The following is a 20,593-nucleotide window of genomic DNA, read 5'->3' as shown; positions in this document are numbered from 1 at the left end:
CGTGTCCATGTCGAGGGGGAGGCCGGAGCCGGCGTGGGCCGGGACACAACCAGCTTCGGAAGCGGCAGAGGTTTCATCAAAGAAATCGGCACCAGGGGAGGTGTTGTAAGGTCGCCAATACGGATCCAGGCCTGTATCCCTGGGGGCCCTGTGGGGCAAAGGCTGGAGCAGCTGGCATCGAAGGCCTGGAGCCCCCAGCCGAGTCTGAGGGGCCCGAAAGCACGCTGGTGGATTCGGGCTGCCCAAAGATGAAGTGGCGAGCTTCGTAAAAAGCACGAAGCTGGGCAGGGGACACTCCAGCTCCCAGGAAGGGAGGGAAGCTCGAAGCCGTCCCAGATGGCTCCGCAGGTCGCTGACGGACGGGGAGGAGGCGAAGAGCGACTGTGCTTCTTCATCTTCTTTTTGTGCTTTGACTTACCTGAAGACGAAGACTTTAATGATGAATGGTGGTGGTGACTCCACGACCGGTCCAGCGACCTCCCTCTTGACGGGGACCTCGAGCGGCACAGAGCCGGCTGCCAGGACTCCAGAAGCTTTCAGGACCGCGCCTGCAAAGACTTCGGGTCCTGGTCGATCTCAAGACACCAGAGGCACACGAGATGTGGGTCTGTGACCGAAATCAATTTGTGACAGGAGTCACAAGGCTTGAAGCTGGTACGTTGATGGGACATCCCTGTGTGCACCAGTAGACGAACGACTCATAAAAAGATGTTGACAAAAGTCAAAAAGGGTTAGTCAAAAAGTGACTAAGGGTACCGCTCTCTCCGGATCTGTGTTGGCTGGGCGGAAAAAGAAAGAACTGATGTCAGCGCGCAGGAGCGGCATCTAAGTAGATACTGCAACATCATTCCGGTGATCACGATGCCAACGGCCAATGCAGAGTCGATAAACGCCACCTACTGACATGCAGGGGTACTGCTGAAGAAAGATTCTCCGGATCCAGTCTGACGCCTGGGGGTAATTCTAAGGTAAGGAATCTATAACTAATAGTCTCTTTCAGATATGCTTATCAGACTGAAGGTGTGCCTAGCAATATTTTAATGTGATGTGCAATTGTATGTTGTTAACTGTACTCTTGTAGACTCAACAAGACTGGGTTCAGTGATGGTGTCTGGTTAAAGGATGCAAGGTAGCCTCATCACATATAAAACTGTAGTTAGTGCTGCAACATGTCTCACTTGTGGGCCAGCATGTTTGGTATTAATCAATCTCTGGCAAGACGTGCACACTCCTTATGATGAATACATGGTATCACTGGTGTTTCCCGAGTCATATTTACCAATGCTTCACTGGACCACCTTAGCACATCAAGCAAGCATTTGCCTGCCTGCAGGCTAATGGACATCGCCCAGGAAAAACAAAGATTACCTGCCCTCGAGCACCAGTGCCTGCCTTCTTGCAAAGACCAGTGTGCCCTGGGAGGGGGGAGAGGAGAGACTTGGTGGAAGAGAGGTCCAGTGGGGAGTCCTACTAAGAGGTCTCCCTGAGTGAAGTGTGAAGAAAACAGCTGCAAAACGATCAGGACTTTGCCTATGTGCAGGAACAATACGCGACCCCAAGAGGGGGCCACTGTGATCTAAACTGTGTGAAGAGCACCATGTGGAAAGCACCAGGCCTGCACAGCTGCACTATGGTGACCACATATGTCAGGGCTACCTTTAAACTTATTTGGGCCAGGGGCGAGAGCCTTTTCTCCCTGAGATCGGCAAGCCTGTATGCCAAGAGAGGCCGCTATGGTGATCAAACCGGAAGAGTCTGTAGCCTGATTATGAGTAACACATCATCATCGTATGCCAAAAGGGGCTTCGGTACCACTCTGGCAAACTGTTTGGATCGTGGCCCGGACGAGAGGATTACTATCATGACCAAAGGGTCATGCCCACAAATTGCACCTGACTGATTTATCGGAGATCACAAGAACGCCACTGAACATGTCACAATCTCTCTGGAGCTGGAAAATATTGCCACTCCCATAAGGGGAACAGTGATTTACCTCGTGTTTGTCGAGCAGAAGCAGCTCTAATCGCTGGACGAACCAGCAGCGCTGCTCGGAGATTGCCTGATTCTGCTAGGTGCTGCTGCGGGAACTGTGCATGGCCTGTCTTCGCTGAATAGGATGTGGACTCACAAGCTCTCATAGAGAGGGCACTCGCTGCACACTTCCATACTGCTGGAGCGGGTGAGAGTAGAACTGGACCTGTGGGGACGCAGCACCATGGACACTTTTGACTAATAACTAAGGAGTCAAAGGGGAACTCTTGAGTATGGCCCACTAATATGCCTTCCCTGATTATGACCATCAGTGAATGGGGAATAACCCCAAACATATTGCAAGGAAGAGGTTGGGACAGGGATTTTCCAAACAACTACTAGAACCTGGACCTCAAGAGGAGTGTGTTATTGCATATGAATATATTTGTTCCTTTGCATGTGTCGAATTAGAAATAAAATACTTTTTTTCTTATAAAAGTAAGTATTGGACTAGACATTGAGTTATTGTCCGTACTGTGTGAGTTATGAGTCTTGTTCACTTGCCTGTATCTACACTACCCACACTCTGAGGGAGATTTTAACTGCTCTTCCACAGTTAGCACCGAGAGTCAAGTGCATAAGGGGTTCTTGGCCCAGTTGCACAGATTCATAATAGGTTGGTTCCTGTGAAATCAGGAGTGAAGGGCTTCAGCCACCAGGGTTGGACGAATTACCTCCTGCATACCCTGTGGCCCTCTGAAATGGTTCTGATATTTTGGTCTGGGGGGTAGATTTGTTATTCCCACTCCAAATGTAACTACATTGAGGAAAGTATTGGGCTTTGTGGGGTTCAGATTTACAATTCCCACTCCAAACTAAGCATATTGGGGAAAGTTTGGACTTTAGAGGGGGAACAATTTACAGTTCCCATGTCAAACTTAACCACACTGAGGAAAGTATTGGACTTTCAGGGTTGCAAAGTTACTATTCTGAATTCAAACGTAACCACATTGGAGCAAGGGTTGGAATTTGGGCGTTCACATTTACAATTAAAACTCCAAAAGTAACCACAATGGAGAAACCATTGGCCTTTACAGGGTCAATTTGATCATGTCCACTCCAAACCTATCCACATTGAGGAAAGTGTTGGGCTCAGAGAGGTTCAGATATACACTTCCCACTTCAAATTTAGTGACATTAGAGAAAGTGTAAGACTTTCGTGATGGGGTCAAATTTACTATTCCTCTAAACTGACCACCAGTGGGGAAAGTGTTAGTCTTTAGGGAACAGGAGAGGGTTCAGAGTTGTTATTCCCACTCCAAACATAACAACATTAGGGAACGTGTTGGTCTTTGTGGGGGTCATATTTACAATTTCCACTCCAAACTTAAGCACATTGGTGAAAGTGTTTGACTTTTAGAGGGGGGAGTGGTGGTGGGTGGCAATTTCCTATTCCCATGCCAGCCTAAACCACATTGGGAAAAGTGAGGAACTTTGGAGGATTTAATTTACAATTTCCATTCCAAACTTAAAGAAATTAAAGATAATGTTGTACTCTTACATTTAACAACTAACTAATACCAAACATTTAAAATATATATTACACTAAACAAAATAGATTACAGAAATACTTTTCAGCAATCAGTGCTTTATTCTGTTCAGTGCATTACCATAAAAGTCAGTAAAAACAAATACAATTAAAACTAAATACAATTGTGAAGTAAATGCAGTACAATTTATAGGATAACATCATACAGGATAAAAATGCCATGCCACAAGTATCTTTAATATGAGCTAACCACAGAATATCACCAGTTGCATCCAAACTTAAGCAATGCTTGCATATGTCTCTATTAAGGCCTGCAGCTGGTTCAGTCCATACAAAGTATAATAATAGAGAGGTTAAATGATCTTCTAGAAAATGCACACCTAACTCCAGGTTACAAATAGCAGAGCAGCTAGGAGACTTTTGAGACATTGATTCTTGACCATCTGTAAGACACTTATGATTACATGCCCCCATGATGCCCACCCCGTAGTCAACACATTTTGCTGAATGAATATCCAGCATCTCTTTAACAGGTTAATGCCCCGACTTTGCAGCAAAAACCTTCATGGCACCAATCGATTTCTTGAAATATGACCCCTAATATTATTTAAATGAGACTAGCTATTCCAGCAGGCGAAAAGCAGGCCCAGATTGGAAAAGGTGTCGGTTGTTACTATCTTACACCCTTTTAAACAAGCATTTACAGTGCATTGGTCTCGCCTTTGGGACCTTATATGTATTTAGCCTATGCAGCACATTAGCCTGGGTGCTGAAACATCTAATGTTCTTTAACACGGAGGGAAAGTAAGCACCAAACTGCGTGACACACCAGGTATGGGAACACATGGAGAGAAATATTGCCTTTCAGCGGGAAATGGTATAGTCCAAAGCTCTGTTTTTAAACAGATAAAATCATGGCCTTCGGTGGTCATATCACTGAAAATACAAGATTTGAAAAAAATATTATTGCCTATGAGTGCTCATGAAAGACAATTTCTATGGACTGGAATCTAGAGAATGATACAGTGATTCCGGTATTTTACTGACCTCTGATGGTTGTTTTCTATTAAGAAAGTTAAATAGAGGAAGTTGCCAGAATTTTTTTTTAAATGTAAGTCCCTCAGCAGAAAGCAATTCTAGTATTTTACTGACCCCTGCTGGTCGTTTTCTATCGAGACAGTTAAATAGTGGCAGTTGAACAGAAAAAAAGTCCTCAAGTGGAAGCAGGCAAGTCCTAGGGCTGATCTCCAGAGCCCACAATGTACATACACATATAAGTATATAATAAGTATATACTAAAGTATATACAGGAGGTCTCAAATGCTCAACCTAAAAATGAGAATTAGCTGAACCTAAATTCGTAGTATAAGTTTTACTGCAGTCAACATTTAAATCTAAGGTTTCCATAAAAGTCATAAAATGATCCGGGAGGTGTGGTAGACCATTTCCTGTTTGCGCCATCAGAATTGCGTCATCAGCAAAGAGCAAAATGTGCGGGGGACTAGGACCAACCTATACATAATCTCCCATGTTTGAGACAAGTAGTTTCTCTATATTATTGATGTATCTTCAAGTACACTCCCCATTTTTCCCATACTATACTCTTGCCTTTGTGTTTGCATACAGATGTCTTAAAAATACGAGCCGCAACTCCTGCACCCCCATTTCCTTCATTATTGTCCACAACTTGGCATGGCTGACTCGATCGAACGTGCATGTAAAGTCCATGAAAGCTAAATAGATGGAACCTTTTTGGACCAATAATTATTTGTTAATCAGAAGGGACACATTTAAGCATTGTTCTGAAGTACCAATCCCTTTGCAGAAACCATATTGCACATCACAAATGATATTATGCTCATCTTCCCAATCTTCTAAGCAGGACAATAATATTCTCCCCATGATCTTTAAAGTTGAATCTAGTAGAGAAATGGATCTGTAGCAATTAGGTTCTATTCTTTCCCCTTTTTAAAAATCAGGACTATAATTGATGGACTCCAGGTGAGCAAACAGTGTAGCCACAGCATTCAGAACGTTAGTTAATAGGAGTGCCTATAAATCATTCTCGCCAAGAAACTTATCCAAGGGTATATCATCTGGGCCTAGAGCTTTCCCGTTACTACTGCTAGACATAGCGTTACCAACTTTCTCGAGGGAGAAGTCAATGGTACCAGATTCCATTTTCTTGCCCCACTCATCTGACGGTTGGTTAATGCAGTCCTCAGAAGAAACAGCAAAGTAAATTGAGGAAACATGATTGGCCCATTTGGCAAGCGAAACCAGAGTCTCAATAGTGGGGATTCAGGATCCCTGAAAAAATGGGTATTAATTACCCTCCAAGAAGCTGTGCTATCCCTCAGCTTGCTCGCTTGCAGTAGTGAGTCACAAGCCTCATATTTGATGTTTGTTTCCTGCTAAGTAACGACATCTTTATAAAAAACAGAAATTCATGAAATTACCGAAAAAACACAAAATAGAAAGATAAACTAATAAATATTTACTATAAATATCAGGTAAAAAACTATTTACTATAAACATCAGATAACTAGAAAAAAAATATGAAAAACATAAACTATATAATAAAATATACAATTAAATAGATATATTTATTAAAATTATTTACGTTTAAATATTTCAATGAATTTAAAAATATTGCTTTAAATGATCAAGGAACCAAAAACTTTTAATCGAATTCAGAAGCAAAACACACATTTTTAGAACTGGTAAAAATATAACAATCTCAAAATAACATTTTCAGTTTTCTTTAAATGTTAAATACAATTTTACATTATAAATTAGAATTTCAATTAACCAAAAAAATTACAAAAATTAATATTATGCTTACATAAAAAATTGTCTTGTAAAAATATTTAAATGCTAAAAAGAAATATGAACTCAGCAACAATATTAATCATAAAATGTATACATTAAACATTTTAAATTATTGCCCACCCTAGTCCTATGTAACACAAACATCCCACCGCTAAAATCCAAATACTAAATAAATATAAAGAATAAAAAATATATACCATATATTAAAACATTATAACAAAAAAAGCACAAAATACACATTAAACAATGATTCCTTTAACAATAATTTTAGAACTATATAAACAAAATAATCTGACCTGCCATATCCTGAGCCACTATATATTTGACATCACGATATTAACGACACAATGTTTGTGTCTCCCAATATTTTTTGAAGGCATTTTCCAGAACAACCTCAAGCTGCCTACACAAAATAATTGATGAGCAATAACGAAAGAACTCACTTTTATCATCAACTTCTGTCACAAGGTCAAGGGCAATGTCCTCCCTGCCTCTATGTGATCAGTGTTTGTCATGTAGATATTTGTGAAATGGGTTTAGTTTGAGTGTGATTCACAGCTAGGTTTTAAGGAAGAGGAAATCTTCTTTCGTCTTAAGCTGGCAATGTGAAATATTTAAAAATATTGCACGGTTCAAGGTCATATGCATTGACAGACGCAATAAATGTTTTTTCCCTCCTAGTTTAGGAGGAGGAGTCCCACATTACTATTATCATGCCATCTTCTATGCTCTAGGAAATGATTGTCTCAATGTAACTATGGGAAAGCCTTCAGTCATGCAGTAGCCACAGGGATGGTTGATCCTGTTACAACTTTGTTGCCTACAACGACTTTGACAATTGTTTGGATATGTTGAAACCCGCATTCCTCTCATTGATTCTATTGTACTCATTGACGGTGGTTAGGCATCATCTCCTTTTTTCTTCTTGCCCATGGAATTACAATGACAGGGGGATCTGGTATGTTATGTTATGTTATGTTATGTTATTTTTTATTTTGTATAGCGCAACGGCTACTCAAAAAGAGTGTCCCGGCGCTTTAGGTAAGGAGAACTACATCACCATAACATAACACAGTGAAATGAAGAAACAAGAAAAACACAGTTGAAAACAGGGAAACTGAGAGGCCTACTGGGTGAACAACCAGGTTTTAAGACCTCTCCTAAAAGCAAGAAGACTAGTGGCTCCCCGGAGGTGAGCAGCCAACAGGTATACCAGTGCTTAATTTGAGCCAGTGGTTTCTGGTGCTCAGCACCAGTACTTATTTGACAACACCAGCGCTGGTGCAGTCTGCCACAAGGTGTCACTGTCTGATTAATTTAGAAATGGCCACAACAACAATGAATTATTAATTCAATATACATTAAAAATGACTATTAGTTGCAGCCCAAGCCATGCCTATTACATTTGATAGCCTGAAATAGTTCAAATTGTCACACTTCTAGGAGTGTGATGGTCAGTAGTTGTGTTGTTACTATCATTGGCAGCATGGCAGCGGCATCGTGTGATGCAAACGGCAGTGGCCTCCTAAGAGAACCCTGGCATTTTCATTTTTACATATTAAGCACTGGGGATACGTTGTTGGAGAATAACATGCAGGAATTAGTGTTACTACGCCGATTCTCGCATGTTTACCCCTGATTTCTCAAACAGAGATTTTGGCTGCCTCCAGCAGCCTCTATCTCTGTGTGGAGCACCACAATTCATAATTCTTATGGGCCCAGTAACTACTAGTATAGAACACACTTTTAAGGTTGAGTTTGGCCTCCCTCCCAGCATCAGCATTAAGGGGCTCATTACGATGGCAGAACGATCACCACCGCCGCGCCGGCGGTGGCGATCGTTCCGCCATCACAATGAGATTTACCCACCCCCATATTAGGATGCTGGTGAGTATTGTGGCGGATGCAAAGTCCATCTGCCAGTTTTCCGCCGGTGGCAATCGTAACGATTGCCTGGCGGGCGGAGCAGGACCACTAATATGGTGGTGGTGCCTAGCAGGCACCCTCCGCCATATTAGGATGTGGGTATTGAATAGTCCTTTCCATGGCGGCGATGCCGCCATGGAAAGGCTGTTGAGGATTGGGTTTGTGCCCCCTTGTTTGGGGGGTGGGGTCGCTGCACTGGGGGGTACCCATGGTACCCCCCTGTATTTCAATGCACCACGTGATGCCTGCCACATGGTGCAGGAAAATGGGGTGCAAGCACTTTCCACATTGCGGACGGCGCTGCAGCCAGCAGCCCCGCCAGCAATGTTGAAAGCCCAGGATGCGCCCACCAGTATGGCGGGCGCATCGTAATTGCAATAGTGGGACCACCGCATGTCTGGCGGGCAGTCCCAATCACCGATACGGTGGCGGGCGGACCAAGTCCGCCCCCCATCGTAACCAATCTCTTAGTTTGGACACTGGCCTTACCTCAATGAATCTTCTTGCTGTTCAGGGCCCTGTCTGCACCTTCAAAGAAATCAGCACTTCTCTGTCCATCAAATTGCTAAATATATTTTGCGGATGCGTTTTTTAAAGATTATTTTCTTGCAGCCAATTACCAAGCCTTTGGCGACTGGATGCAACATTGCAGCCACAGTGACATTTTGTAGCTTTTGAAGTTAACTTAGGGCCATGTTAAGTAACAGGAGTGTGGCTTTTGATTGAGAGGTGTTACTTTAGTACCAAGCCTTTGAGGTCTCTGTTCACTAGAATTAAAAACCCATTCCAGAGGGGCGTGGCTTGGACGCCGAGGCAAAATGGCGGATCCAGCGTGAGCTCTGCTCTTCGGCGGGACTCGTAATTGTCTTGGAGCTGCTTCTATGCCACTTTTTTAACCGGAGTGCTGGGCATTGCTTTCCGATTATGCGGTGAGTCTCTGGACTGCATTTGGACCGCATTTATGCCTTTGGTCCACCGCTACGGACTACGGAGATCTTTTCCTCTGCTGAGACGCGGGTGGCCGCCATTTTAGGTGGCCGCGCCCGCGTCTCCTCATCAGCCCGGTAATGTTATTTAATACTGCCTTCTAAGGAATTTTTCTATCTGCATCCTGTTTATGGAGTTCTAATGGCAGAATGCTCTTGGGTGGCAATAGTTTTTGGACTTATTTATGATTCCAGCGTGGGAAAGGCTTATTTCAATACATGGAGTTCTACATTCAACTTGCTGGTCTTGTACAACGATTTGGGTATGCACTGATTCTAATTTCACTTCTCCTAGCCTATCCCAGTTTTATGGCAATACTTCCCATATTGGAGATGTGGGTGGCCGCCATTTTTGGTCGCTGAGCTCATGTTTCCTTATTCTTTTTTTTTTTTAATATGCCATTGCTATTATACCATTGCTGCAATACTTATATTTACAATGCATATTTCGTGCTGCTCTTTCTGAATTAGATAAGGATTTAGCCTTGTGTTTCCAGTACCAATGACATCCTCTCAAATGCCAATCAGATACACTTGTGCTTGATTTTTTCTTACGCTACGGTCAACTGAAGAAACCTTTATCATCAGTGTCTTCTTTGAGGAGCTGTACTTGTGCCTTTCGAGCTTCCCTCTACTCGTGTACTCACTTCCAGTTCCACTCCCATTGGACTATTTATTGAGTTTCCTACACAGTTTTCTTTTTTGGTGTCTCCTTTTTGCTACGTTACAATGGCCAACGACACACACTCTGCCAGGTCCTCTGTAACGGGCACGAAACCAAAAAGACATAAAAATGACCCACCGTCTCCTATTCATTCCTCTCAGAACCCAGTTCTGGAATCTAGCTTAGATGAAGTTTGTGGTCTTAAACCATTTATATCTGCAACAAATGAAAAACTAAATCAAATTGAGGAGAGATGGATAGTCATGGATTGCGAAGTATTAGAACTGGAACAATGTGTTAGCGACATACAGGATATATCTACAAAGATTCCATTACTAGAGCAGAAAATTCATAAACTGAAAATCCACACAGAGGACCTTGAAAATCGAAATCGTGGAAACAACTTACGCCTATATGGCCTTCCGGAAAGTGTTGAAGGTTCTAATATGGTACTGTTTCTTCAGAAATTCTTTCCCGAGCTTCTAGGTCTTCCGTCTTCAAATACTTTCCTCAATATACAAAGAGCTCATCGTTTGGGACGCCTTACCACTAATCCTACGAAACCACGTGGCATCATCATGCTCTTTCTGGAGTTTACTGAACTAATGACTATCTTGAAGGCTGCTAAACTTAAACGCCGTCTTATTTGGTCTGGTCAGAATATCTTCATCTCGCAGGAAATCTCCAATGCAACTAACGCACGTCGTAAGGAATTTCTTGCCCTGCGTCCTCAGATGAGACATCTTAATAGTCAATATGGAATACTCCATCCATGTCTTTGCAAAGTTACCCATGATGGGCGTTCACGCTCCTTCGATGATCCGGAAAAACTCAAACTTTTTCTTCGCAACTTCTCTTCCAATGGAATGGATACTAACATCTGATTTTTCTCTAAATCTTCAGGATTGCCTCTTTAAGCTCATTTGTTTTGTTTCACTCCTCTCTGACATAAATTGCTTTTTTCTCTTTTTGTTTCTCCTCAGTTTGAGGTTCTCTTTTTACTATCTCTTTTATTCTTATTGCTGAGATCCGCTTTGCCTTGCGTCACTATGTTCCCTCTTCATTGTTTTCTTTCCTTCTTACAGATCTGGTTGTTTTGCCTTGATCTATTTGTTTGCTTCCTTCTTTTATTTCCTCTCCATTTTCAATTCTGTTTCTCATTTCTTTTCTTTCCCTTTCTCCTTCTTTCTATCTCCTTTTCTTTTCCTATCTTCTTGTTAATTTATCTTGAGTTGTTCATTCTATTCAACTTGATATTTGTGTATATTGGCACTGTGTGTTTTTCTGCAATGTTTTCATTGTATGAATCTCATGTGTGGAGTTTTTTTTTCTTTAGCTGTACTCCTGATGTTTATCAACTTCACCTGTGTCTTACCCTCCTAACCCTTCATTATGTGTAAGTTTGTCATGTGGAACGGTCGTGGTCTTAGAAACCCCGTCAAAAGACAAAAGGTACTATCTCATTTATCTAAGCTTGATTCTCAGGTGTCTTTACTTCAAGAAACTCATTGTACTGATGCAGAATCACTTAAGTTGAAAAGGCATTGGGTGGGACAAGTTGTTTATTCTCCTTCGTCTAGTAAAAAAAGGGGTGTTGCCATCTTATTTCATAAGTCATTATCTGTACAAAATGTGTCTACACAGAATGATGATGATGGACGATGGGTAATGGCAAAGGTTGTTATACACAACAAGACTCTAGTCTTGCTGAATATCTATGGCCCTGTTAAACCAGATCCTAAGTTTTGGAACGATATTAAAATGTTAATCTCTTCCATAGATTGTCCTAATATTGATGTTGCAGATGATTTTAACCAATGGATAGACCCTTTCTCTGATAGATTATCTAAATGCAAGTTTAATCCTGATAAATCTCACAAAGCATTTCAATCAGCCATTGCCTCTCTCCACTTTATGATGTTTGGAAGCCTTTTAACACTGACTTGCTTGAATATACTTTTTTTCCAATGTGCATCACACTCGTTCTAGGATTGACTATGTTTTGGATAGTAAACCCCTGCTCCCTTCTATTCAATCTTCAGAAATTGGTTCCATTTTTATCTCTGACCATGCTCCCAACCATGCTGTACTTGACCTCTCACGTACCTCCCTTCACTTTAGTCACTGGAAACCTAATGTCTTTTTATTATCTGACACTGGTTACATTAAAGAAGCCACCACTTTTATTAATACATTTTTTTATTTTAACAATCCACTGGACACCTCTGTTTCTAATATTTGGGATGCCTTCAAAGCCTCTTTTCGTGCCTTCACTATTTCATATGTCGCGAATAAAAAGAAGGCCACGCGGAAAAAATATGCTGACCAATTACGCCATCTTAAATTACTAGAACATACTTATTTTTCTTCCAAATCACCTTCCACCCTCCATGAATTAATTAAGGCCAAGTCTGAATTCAACAAATTAGCAATGATTGAAGCCTGTATTAATCTTCTCAAAATTAAATCTAAATACCATGGTGGTCAAAATAAAGCTGGTAAAATGCTAGCCAATTATTTGAAAATAAATCTGAGCGTAAAAATATTGGTCGCATCTTTAATGAGTCTACAAAAACAATGGTGTCTTCAGATGAAGCTATCGCTAAGGTTTTTCATAAGTATTACAGCTCTCTTTATTCTGATGACACATTTCCCTCTAATCAAAATTTAGATACCTTTTTCTCGGGCCTCCCTTCCCCCCTTCTCTTCCTGATGAATTTAATGCATTGGAAAGAGAGGTCACTTCTCAGGAGATAATTAATGCTATTAAGTCTTTAAAAAAATCCAAAGCCCCTGGCCCGATGGTTTATCTGTTGAATGCTATGCTACCTTTACATCCATTTTTGTTCCTCACCTTTTAGTCCTTTTTAATTCCTTTATTGCGGATGGCAAAGCCTCTGGCTCTTTTATGGTGCCTTAATTATTATCATCCCCAAACCAGATAAAGAACATTCTCAGTGTAAAAAATGTCGTCTTATATCTTCAATAAATTATGATTGTAAAATATTTGCCAAGATGCTGGCATCAAGACTTGAAACAACAATTCCTTTATTGGTTAAAACCGACCAAGTCGGATTTGTGAAGGGTAGACTGGTTTTAGATAACGCACTAATTTTCACAAAAATTATTTCATATGCTAAACAATACAAATCTCCCCTTGCAGCATTGTCATTGGATGCCGAAAAGGCATTTGATTGCATTAATTGGCAATTTATGTTTAAAACTCTTCAATGGTTCAGTTTTGGCCATACTTTTATTTCTTATATTAAATTATTATATTCATGTCCTCGAACTAGTATTTTTGTTAATAATCATTTTTCAAAAAAAAATTCTTTATCCAGAGGTACAAGACAGGGTTGCCCGCTTTCACCTTTACTATTTGTACTATGCCTTGAACCTTTCCTGGGGCATATCCCTATTAACTCACATATTTCTGGCTTTATTCATAACTCAATTGAAACCAAAATATCTGCCTATGCAGATGATATCTTACTTTACATGTCAAACCCTACTGACTCCCTCCCGCCTTTTCTGGAAGAGGTCCAGTTATACTCCAGCATTTCCGGTTATAAATTAAACCTCTCAAAGACAGATGTTTTACCTTTAAATTCCATATGTTACCAGTTTATGTTTAATGTCTCTCAAAAAATTAAATCTTATCTTCTTTGGCTTCCCTTTTCATCTTATCTCTCTACTCATACTCCTGTACACTAACTCTTTCTTTTCTCTCTTTTTTCTTTTATATTATTTGTCTACAAATTATTGGACCTTTCATACCCTTCTGTTTCTTCTTCTTTCTCTTCTATCTTCCCCTCTCTCTCTCTTTCTTCTTCTTTTCTTTCTCTTATTTCCCTAATGTTATGCTTATATCAAACCATTATAATATTTATTTACTTATGTTTTATGATATGCTGTTTATATTATGACTTTTTCATTTTATTGCCCCATTTTCTTTTGTATTTCTTGTCTCTGAAAATCCAATAAAAATTTCTTAAACAAAAAAAACCCATTCCAAAGGCCAATGATCCAAGTAAGGTTCACCTAGCTGCCTCAAAGGATCTACAACCTGGAAAGGTTTAAGATGACAAAGTGTACACTTTTTTGTTTCGGTAAGGTTGGAAGAATTAAGAATACTGAACAGTTTTTTGATTCTTTTGTTTAACCGCTGCAATGGTGGCTGAGAGCTATAATGTAAGAAAGCGGTGCTAACAAAAGATCGGGGGTGTCTGCTTTGTCTTAAAGAAGTTAAGGTTAATGCAGCTCTTACAATCGGTTTGAGGCACATTATTCTCACATGCTCTGTATCCAGGTATATAGCGCTTTCTGAATTTTCTAATAAAAAATGAGTCTGTTATAGGTCTCAGAATTGAAGTGAGGAGCCTTTACACTAGTTTACAACACATGCATTTACAATGCAGGCATTTACCTTGCAGGAGAAAGTAAGCATTTAGTTATAAGGTCAGTTCTATTTTTAGGATTTTAGGATAGGTGTGGGTCAAGGTAAAATGAGTTATTTCGGGTTCAGAAAAGGATAGAGGTAAAGGGAGGTATGACTTTAAGGGTTTTGGGTGGTGGAGGTAAAGGAAGGAATGGGTTTTTTAGGGTTCATGGGTGATAGTGGTAAAGGGAGACAAGTTTTTTTTAGGGTTCATGGGTGGTGGATTTAAAGGGAGATAAGGTTTTTTATAGGTTCGTGGGTGGGGTTGTTAAGGGTTCATGTTGTGTAAGGGTAAAAGAAGTGAATGTTTTTTGGAGTTCAGGGGTGAGTAAAGGGAGGGAAGGGGATTTTTGGGGTTCAGAGGTGTGTAGCGGTAAAGATAGCTAAGATATTTTTTAGGGTTTAGGGGTGGATAGGGCGAAGAAGGTATGGGATTTTAGGGGACAGAGGTGGGTACAGGTAAAGGGAGTTATGGTTTCTTTAATGTAAAGGGATGGGAAGAAGTAAGGGGTTTTTAGGGTTAATGGGGTGAGCAGAGTTCCAAAGTAAAAAGAAATCCATATATATATACTTATTATAGACATACACATATATATATATATATATATATATATCTATATATCTATTCACTGAAAAAACCATAGGTTTCACACCAGTTATAGTTAGCTGGAAGGTTTACTCGCATAAAACCATTGAAATTCCCACGTTATAGTTAGTTGGACTCACTATAACTTGTGCGTGCAATGCACTGCTGATGACGTCACATATTACATCACTCATGACATGGTCAGTGACATCACTCATGACATCACTCATGACACCATCCAGTGAATGTGTATCTTTTAAAAAAATAAATATGTGTTATATATGTATTTGTAAAAGTTGATGGAAGAATAAATGTTTAAATAAGTGTTTACATGGATGTTTTTTTTAAATTGATTGGTTAACTGGCTTATTAAGTGTATCTTAGTGAATACATATATTAGTGAGTATGTTTAAATGTTTAAATATATGTATTAGTGTTTCACTTTGTGTATAAGTGGCTGCATGGGTTGGTGAGTAGCTACATGTGTATGTATATGGGTTATTAGATGTTTTTCTTAGTATCCGTATGAGTGTTTATATGGTTTGGTGGGGGTATTACTTAGCACATAGAGCATTGAATGACTGACTCTCTCTTTGTATGTGTTTTGAAGACAGCATATGTGCAGGACTGTATGGGTGGATGAGTGTGTATATGTGTGTGTTAGTGAGTGAATGACTGTCTCACTAGTGTCTTTATCAGTAACTACATATGTTTTAATGTAGTATATGTGAATATTGATGTATATAAGTGAGTATATGTGAGAGTGAGGGATTGTAAGAGTTCCTGTTTAAATAAGTATGTGTTTCTATAAGTGATTGTTTAAGAGAGTAAGTATGTGTAAGTTTCCTTAGAAGTAAGGTGGTAGTGTGTGTATAGCTGTATATGCAAAAAATGGATGTTCAATAGTTTATTTGCATGTGTGAGTATGTGTGAGAGTATCTTTTGGATGACTGTCGGTGTGTAACAGGATGTATAGGTGTATCACTACATATGATGAGTGAGTATATGTATGAGTGACTATATAGAACTGTTGGTGAATGAGTGGATGTGTATATAGATGGTGGAATTATTGAATTGGTTGTTGTAACTGGTATGGGTATCTCCATTTTTTTGAAAAAATTGTGTTTCTATTATTGAATATGTGTTTCAAGGGTTACATTACAGTGAAAGGAGGTATGTCACAAGGATGGTGTCATCAGTGATGTCATGAGTGATGTCACTGACCATGTCATGAGTGATGTAATATGTGACATCATCAGCAGTGCATTGCACGCGCAAGTTATAGTGAGTCCAACTAACTATAACGTTGGAATTTCAATGGTTTTATGCGAGTAAAACTTCCAGCTAACTATAACTGGTGTGTAACCTATGGTTTTTTCAGTGAATTTAATAGGTTTTTTAAATGCTAATTCCTAACTATAACTGGTGTGGAACCTATGGTTTTTTCAGTGAAGTTCATAGTTTTTTACATGCTAATTCCTAACTATAACTGGTGTGAAACCTATGGTTTTTTCAGTGAATTTCATAGGTTTTGTAAATGCTAATTCCTAACTATATATAGGGCCTCAAACCTATGTTTTTTTCAGTGAATTTCATAGGTTTTTTTAATAGCTAATTTCTATAGCTATTAAATATAATATTTTTTATAATAAATCCTATATTGTATATTTATGTAATACTATTTTTTTTATGTATATTTTTCTCTTTTTTAATTTTTTTTTGCCTTGGTGCGCTCCCGGTGCGCGTACCGGTGAACGCACCGTTAAGCGCAGTGTTATGGCGCGCCCCGGTGCGCGTACCGGTGAGCGTCCCGTTAGCGCCATTGCCGCGAACAAAAACATCATCGTGACGTATCGCATAGTCGCGTGATGCATCTTATGACGCACGGCGTAAGCGCACCCGGAAGCGCCAGAGCGCATACGATCGCGCAACGTAAGCGTCACCGGGAGCGCCCCTGGGCACGTAGCGTAAGCGCGTCGGGTCATGTGTCCTGAAAATAACTCTTTTCATTGGTTGCTAAAAATTTTTTTAAGAAGGAATGAAATCCCCACCCATTTCCTTCACTTCTTCTTTCACTTTTGTGACTGCAAGACCTTTCTTTTTGCTGCCAGCTCTTTGCTGAATTAATATCTTGCATTACCATGGCTGCCAGAGCATCCAGCAGTGAAGATGAGTCAGACGGATTTCTGGATGAAGAGGTTCCTCAGCCGAAAATAAAAGAACACTTCATATGGAAGTTTTTTTCCATTCCACCTGATCAGAAAAAAGTAAATGCTCCAAAGGTGGAGTGCAGGATTTGTAAAACTGTCCTGTCACGGGGTGATCCCAGAAAGAAGTATTCATTTGGAAACTCGACGATGATTCGACATGTCGAGAGGAGGCAAAACCAGAACTTTGCCCGGGAGAGTGTCAGGGCTCTGGCACGAGAGGCTCTACTTCAACCGGAGGACAAACTGCATCAGGGAGGGAGCAATCACAAGAACAGATTCCCAACATCCAGCCTGCTTTTAATAAAGGCGTTATTAAATGCAGATATTGCGATAAGTTACTTTGCTATGGGGAACAAAGTGTTCTGCTCATGGTTCGAGCATTGGATAACCATCGCTGCCGTTCCCAGCCCTAATTTTGTTTTTTGCTCCTGTTGAGCAGTTTCCCATTCACTGTTTTTGTTTTAAAAAAAGAAAAAAAGAAGAAAAAAAAAAGTTCTTTTCAGAACTACCTCCAATTCTCATCAAAGAGCTGTGTTCTTAAAAAAATGAAAAAGAGTAAGTGAAGTGGAGTGCATTGATAAACGAGAAGAAAATGAGTGAGAAAGCACAGAAAGGGACGAGAGGAGAAGGGAAGTGTACTAGGGGGACTGAAAGAAGGTGAGTGTGGGGAAGGAGAGTGAGGAGAAGGAGAGTGAACATGGGGAATGTGGATATGCGAAGAAAATGTAGTAAAGGAAATGGGGGTGTGGAAGGGTAAGAAAAGAGCAGTGGCTTAAATTATTATTTTACTGTTTCACTGGGTTTTCCCCATGGTACGCTCCCCGGTACGCTCCCCGGTACGCTCCCCGGTGCACGTACCGGGCGCTTCCCCCGCGAAAATCGAATTTTGTTTTATTTTTTTGCCCCGTGAAGCCCTTTTATGGCCCCCACATCAAACCTAGGGGGTCAGGGGGGGTCTACCCTGCCCCCTTATGGTCATTTCCCCTTTTGTTTTTGCCACCTCTTGTGTCTCGATCCTACCGAGACACAAGATGGCGGCCGCTCCGGACTGTTTGGAATGTTAACAGACACCCGAGAGCCAATCAGCGTTCCGCTCGCGAACTCGCGTTACGCTCCGGGTGCACATCGGGCTACCAGTCCCTACAATTTTGCCAAGTTTGGTGGGAATCCATTCACCCGTTCGGGCTAAAAGTGAGTCCAACCGCCCTATGGAAATTAACATGGGGAAAACACGTTTTATCTCGGCCCCTGCTTGACGAATCCCCCCCAAACTTTCAGGGAAGGAGCGGAGCGGAGCGGGCCATCTAATTTTGAAAATTCGCAAAAATTTGTCCACCGGCGCCAACGTTATTCCCAATAGAATGTTGCGGATTTCCTATGGAAACTAGGTCCTAACTATAACTACCTACTGGCGACCGCCAGTAGGATATATATATATATATATATATTACCAAGCAAATGTCCCAAGTGGGGGGAGCTCTTAAAGCCGGTGCTGGCGGCGAGAGTTAGGACACACTCGCAAAATTTGCAGGAAACAAAATTTCTTATGTAAGAAATACGCCGCACACCACTCTTTGGATTACGCTGTTTATTTCATGTAGGTCTCCCACCTACGCGTTTCGGACTGCAAGAGTCCCTGTTCACGGTATCAAACATAGTCCTTTGTTTATTTTGCACTTAAATACTGTTTGAGCCATGTGGCACATTATGATGCATTATGGACACAGTAGGCAAAACTGCGTTTTTCTCTTTTTGCTAACATTTTTTAGCATCATTCACTTTTGTTGGGTTACTGATGCATCTCACTGTGCACAATATTTAGGATTTGGAGCTTAGTGCTCTTAATGTTTACACAAATATCAACGTCGGATCTGTTGATATTACATAGTTCGCTTTGTATTGTGAACTATGAATTTGTGTATCGACCTCTCAAAAATTTATTTCCAAGAGTTTCAAAATTTATGTGTATTTATGTAAATTCAGTTTCATGGCTGAGTGCCTTCTATTGTGCTCGTGTGATGCTAATCAGTTTGCCCAACAATGTGACAAATTTAAAACCAAATTCATATTTCTCAATGTATCATTTGTGCGTTATTAATTCAATTTACAAAATGCTTCAACAAACAGTTTCTATTCTCATATGTATGGTCAATTCAGTTCTTTTGGCAATGTCATATTTTGATGCTTAAGAGACTTGAGGAATGTTTATGATGTTGTTCTTTATAAGTGGACATGCATTTCCTCATCCCCATTAAGACCCATCGGGGTCTTGGTCTTGAATCGGATAATCAATTTTTATTCCAGCCGTCTGAGCATGGTCAGTTTATCACCGCCTCTTTCATTTTCTTTTATCATTGCGATGCCTGAGTATCTGATGTCCATCCATGTTTTTCCGGGATGTGTCTTGAGATGTTTAGCAATTGCATAGCTGTAATCACAGTTGGGGATGGACCTGATGTGTTCCAAGATTCTTTTCTTGAGAGGGCAAGATGTCGAGCCAATGTATTTCTTTCCACAGAAACATTGAAGTTGATAGACAACAAATTGTGATTATATATATATAACAGCTCCAAATCCTCACAATCCCCAGCCGGGTAAAGGAAAACAGCACTCGCGGGCACAGCAGTATCTCAGCAAGGGGTTTATTTAGAACAAACGCGTTTCAGGAGATTAACTCCCTTCGTCAGTATTCACATCAGAGAGCCAGGGGCGGCACCATTATCTATGTTTGTAAAAATAATCAAGACAAACAAAGGACTAAGCCCCAGGCACAATATTGCGCGCCATCTTGAAGTGTGCAATATTAACACAAGCCCAAAGAAATTGCTAACTGGTCAGTTAAACCCAAATGGCTGCCGTGTATCGGCATGATTGCATTCTCAAAAATCAGCCACCTATAATATACAATCGGAAACATTATAAATCCGAACCTCGTGGCCTCGAGAAAGAAACGCTGTAAACACAACGTTGTCACCCGACGATAATCACATATTCACTGTGTATAGAACGGGTAGATCTTGCCGTGGATCGGCTATTGCAGCCCCGTAAGACTGCTCAACAAAGGGTGTGAACTAAAACAGAAGCAATTTATAGTGGCAAGTGTGAAACAGTTCAGTATGAGCTTCTTCAAACAAAAACCCGTCTTTCTTTCAGTCATAGTATATACATCAAAACATCATATACAGTTTAATACTCATAACACTCATAACACTGATATCCATATTTTAACCCAAGTGTGAGGCCAGTTCTTCTCCCATGTTCAGACCTCTGGGCGCCTTGGTCTCGAGATCAATAATATAACGAGACTCTAATCTCCTAAGTGCCAACAATCGATTTCCTCCTCTTGGATTCTCCTCAACATAATCCAAACAAAAATATCTCAGGAGGCTCCTGTCACTGTTATGTTTAATGGCAAAATGCCGGGCCACTGG

This window comes from Lissotriton helveticus, chromosome 1_1 (assembly GCF_964261635.1).
Source record: "Lissotriton helveticus chromosome 1_1, aLisHel1.1, whole genome shotgun sequence".
Classification (NCBI taxonomy): domain Eukaryota; kingdom Metazoa; phylum Chordata; class Amphibia; order Caudata; family Salamandridae; genus Lissotriton; species Lissotriton helveticus.
The sequence above is the reverse complement of the archived record's forward strand: the minus strand, read 5'-3'. Positions refer to the sequence as shown.